The sequence below is a fragment of the Kryptolebias marmoratus genome, linkage group LG14, assembly GCF_001649575.2.
Source record: "Kryptolebias marmoratus isolate JLee-2015 linkage group LG14, ASM164957v2, whole genome shotgun sequence".
Taxonomy (NCBI): domain Eukaryota; kingdom Metazoa; phylum Chordata; class Actinopteri; order Cyprinodontiformes; family Rivulidae; genus Kryptolebias; species Kryptolebias marmoratus.
Genome location: NC_051443.1, coordinates 22701507 through 22706394, shown reverse-complemented (window position 1 = coordinate 22706394; position 4888 = coordinate 22701507).

The window sequence follows — 4888 nt, the reverse complement described above, 5'->3', positions numbered from 1 at the left end:
GGTACCCCATACTCCCGGAGCACCCCCCACAAGATTCCCCGAGGGACACGGTCGAACGCCTTCTCCAAGTCCACAAAACACATGTAGACTGGTTGGGCGAACTCCCATGCACCCTCAAGGACCCTGCTAAGAGTATATAGAGCTGGTCCAGTGTTCCACGGCCAGGACGAAAACCACACTGCTCTTCCTGAATCCGAGGTGCTCTTCCTGAATCCGAGGTCTCACCTCCCCCCATAGGGTAAATGTTTATAGAGATAATGTTTCCATTATTTACAATATTGGGATCTTTATTTAGAAATTGTGTTGTAAGAGTTACTTGAAACAGTCAAAGGGCCTCATATTTAATTTAAAAAAAGGATTTCTAATAAAATACATTGTCACTGGTTTTTCTTCCATTTTTCTCATTTGGACAAGTTGTTACATGGTTATCATACTTGGTAAAAAAAAAAATTCTCCCTGATGCTCTCTTAGAATATCAGAAATACTTTTTGTAAATCCCTGCGACCCGGAATGGAGAAGCAGGTAAAGAAAATGGATGGATGGATGGACTTTTTGTAAATTGGCATCTGTGACAAAATATTTGTCAGCCTAAAATGTGCAAAATTTTATATTACTTTTGCTTTTTGAAACAAATTGTGTTCATCCTCGTTTTGGAACCACAAACAATAACTAATCAACACAAAGAAAAAAAAAAACTTTTTAGAGCTATACATCTAATGTGCCTAGTTTGGACTTTCTTTTTTTTTTCTTTTTTATTTTTTTCCAGTCACTTGATTAAGAAAATGCAGGTGAATACTGAATGAATAAAGACTGGATGTGGCCCATGTGCAATCCAACCAGATCGCTTACATTGTGCCATCCTATAAGTAACATCTTAGAACATACTTTCAACGCCCACATCCTGAGCTGTAGCTTGACCTGCAGGTCACAACCCCTTCACACCAGCACTGGGTAAATATCTCCCACCTGGTTGAGCAGAATCCAGTCTGTCGGGTGGGAAAGACTGTATGTGGTTTCCAACAGCTGAGTCAGAAAGAATCAGGTATGAGAAACAAACCTGATGCAGGACAACTAAAGTTTGGTTTTATGTGTGCCAGGTGGAAGGCTACACCAGGGCTATATATACCAGTCATCTTAAAAGCTAAGGTTAGTATATGGGTACATCCTGCTTTAATTAAAATGTCTGGAGTTTTTGACCACTGCTTGGAGCTCCAGCAGTACTCACACCACATGTGCAACCAAGGTGGGGGTAATTGGGTTGGAATAGGGAATGCTAGGGGTGACATTTGAGACTGTTTAAACAAATCAGTAAAGAATATCAGTCACCAAGGAGCCTGCGGGGGATGCTGTTGGTTTGTTCCCCTGCTGCCAAGGCATTCATCTCTCTTGAGACACCATTTTTTTCATTTTTAAAGACAAAAAAGAGGGAGATGTTTCAAAATCGTAGAAAAATTTAGTATATTTGCATTTTCTTTAAGAATAGTAAGATATTGTTGCAATCACATGCGCTGGCATTTAAGCTGAACATAGCCAATATGCTCTTGAGCTGCCTGCAGGACCTCTGACATTTGTGTGAGTAGAAGTCAGAATGGAGCTGTTCAGCAGAGATGCACGTGTAAAGCCCAGATGGTCAGATGTCATAAACAAGGCCAGTGTTTTTGGCTCACATAAAGGGCATGGCACTGATGTTTTATTTCATCAGGACCTCAGGGCATAAACATCTTCACCCAGACTCTTAAGTAAGGGCAAAGAGGAAAACCAAATTCTTCCTTCTTGTTAATAATTTTTTATTTAAATGAGGGTGTGGCAAGGAAATATTTGAGGCTTTGGGAGCAGAGAGGTGGCTTACTAATAGTGCCGGATGTTTTAGTGAGGCAACATGGCGATGGGGGCCTTGTAAGAGAGAGGTGTGTTTAGAACTTAAGTCAAGCAGGCTGAACCGTGTAGCAGACAGCCACATCTGTTTTCACTAAAAACTATCAGGGGTCGGCACTGCAGGCAGCATGAGCCTGTTATTAAAGGCTTTTTGGGGCCTGCTGAGGGACAGTCCAGACGCAGTGATTTATCCACTCTTTGCTGAGTGGACAAAGATAGAGTGTGATGAATATGGACATGGAATTCCAATCAGTCAGTCATGCAACAACATCTAGCCAGAAGGGGGTGATGAATTGATGCTGTTTACTGCAACATGACATCACATCCTGGATAAAAAAAACAATTTAAGTATTTAATCCTACAGATAGTTTCTGTTGCTCCTCTTTATGTTACATAATTCAAACTGACAATTATGAAGGCTGTAAAGTCTGTAATTAGAGTTCAGTTGCTATACACCAATGGTACAAACAATTAATATCTTACCTATTGTTGATAGATTTTGGGGCATCTTGTCTTAGAAAAATTAGGTTTAATTCTGACTGAATTGACAAGCTAAAAACTAGTCTGAGTGGGTACAAGGTCAAGTACATTGCTGCCCCTTAAAACAATTACTGAAAACTTTCAAAGTGGTTCATGTACTTCACCTTGTATGATATACTAGAAAGTGAATGTATATGTTAAAATTGTAGTTCCCAAACTTTCCTGACAGTCCAACATAATATCTCAGCATATTAGTCAACACAGTACTCTACAATTTTAACTATGAAAAGCATCAATGAGGTTTGAGTAACCAGATTATTTTATCTTATTGACAAAACTGAAGTTTCCCCTTACAGTTTGGGAACCTGACAGAGTTAGGTGAAACTTGCGGAAAGCTATAGGACCACTCATTTCACTAGGCTCTGGCTTCTTTTTCTTGATGCTACAGCAGGCTTTTAAATAATTTGGGGAGAGCCCTGTGGAACCTGAATAATTCACGACAGCACAATGAGGTCTCTAGCCAGCTGGGTGTTCCATTAGTAGACTCACTAGTCAACAGCTCTACTGCCTGACAGATCCAGTGGAGAGAAGTAGTGCCGGGGAGATGAGTGTGTCTCTGTGAGAAAGGGGGGGCTTCTCGTCCTCACTCTGCCCACTTCAATTACATCAGCCACAGGCTCCCTGAAAAGAGAATCGAGACCCGTCTGCCCACTTTGCTCATGACAAGCCTCCGTTCACCACACCCAACATGTGACAGTCATTCAGCTGTTGCAATGCTACCTCAAAGGACCCTAGTGCTGGTCATCTGACAAGAACAGGAAAAAGAGAAGAGCATGACAGCTCAGTGGAACAGAAAATTTAATGATGTCTAAATTATTTTAAATACTGTACATCTAAGACCTGCACATATTTGATCTTTAATGGCTGCTAAAAAAAAACTGTCCTAATGGCTGGCCTTATTGGGCCTTTTGTCAGGATGTACTGATGAAAAACGCTGGTCCGCTGTGGCATCATCGCCTGTTTAGCTCATCTTGCAGGGAAAGCTATGACACAAATGGAAATAGCAGATCAAAAGCAGCTTCGCTGTGACTAAAATCTACTTTCCTGTGAGGCATCAAAGCAAAACAGGACTTTCAGCTGAGAGGTATCAGCTTACTCACAGTTTCTCCCACATTTTAATTATCTGTGAGGTGATGGCCATGGTATGAAAGGTAAAACAAGCATAGACCTGTCAGAGATTTGCCCTACCTCACAGACAGATATAATTAGCAGGACTTTTCTTCATTTTAGAACATATGATGGCACACTATACCACTCACTGATGCACATTTTGAGGACGGTCAGTTTTCTGTCTCTTCCAGATATCGAGATTAACCTTGCCTGCATTCCCAAGGCCTGTCTTCTATTTTGTGCATAGATCCTGTCAGCTCTTGGACTGAATGACAGAGTAGTCTGCTTTACCTTGTGCAGCCAGTCAGCCTAATTCATAACATCATCACCTTCACTTGGCCATGCCATGCCTCATACAGGAGATGAATGGCTCCCACCCAAGGACAACCCAGTAATGGTCCTCATTTTGACTTCAAGACTTGGTGCAGTCACCTGTCATTCTATATGTATTCTTGATGGTGGATGTTGGATATGACAGACAAAGGAAAAAGGAAGAGGAAGAAGAGGGGGAGTTTCATCACATGAATGGAAGTGCACTGCAGGACAATGCACATTTTCAATGGAAGTAAAAAAATAAATAAAAAAAGGTCTGTTTTTGCTTTATGTTATATGCATTTGTCCACAAATTTTCATTTACAATGAAAAGTAACCAGAATTTGTTGAATCTACCAATAAGTGACTGATAAGAAAGCTGTTCATATGTTCAAATTACAAATTTTGTCAAAAAGTTAACAAAGCTCACATAAGTTAGAAAGACTGTAGTGAGTTTATGAGAGTCTTTGAACTACAACCCCAATTCCAAAAAAAAAAAAAGTTGGGACATTGTGTAAAGCATAAACAAAAAAAGAACACAATGATTTGCAAATCTCATAAGCACACGTTTTAGCCACAAAGTAACATCGTAAACATGCCAAATTTTGAAACTAAGAAACTGTGCCATCTTTTGGGAAAACAAGAAGGTAATTTTGAATTTTATGGTAGCAGCATATCTCAAAACAGTTGTGACAAAGGCAACAAAAGGCTGTAAAAGTAAATGGTAGGGGAAACAGCAGAAGGAACATTTTGTTATAATTTAGGTTATTTGGCAGGTCAGTAAGAAGGCTGGAAATAAAAGAGCATTTTAGAGAAGCTGAAACCCTCAGAAGTCAAGATGAGCAGAAGTTTACCATAATATGGGTTTATGGGATTTGCAAATCTCTGCTTTCTGTTTTTGTTTCCACTTTACACAATGTCATTTTTGAAATTAAGGTTGTAATTGCACCAACATGAGTCCATCAGTCACAAATGAACATAAAATAAAATAAGTTCCATTGGCAGTAGCTCACAAAATGCTCTGGTTTATGAGTTGCTTCCTGTGTTTTTT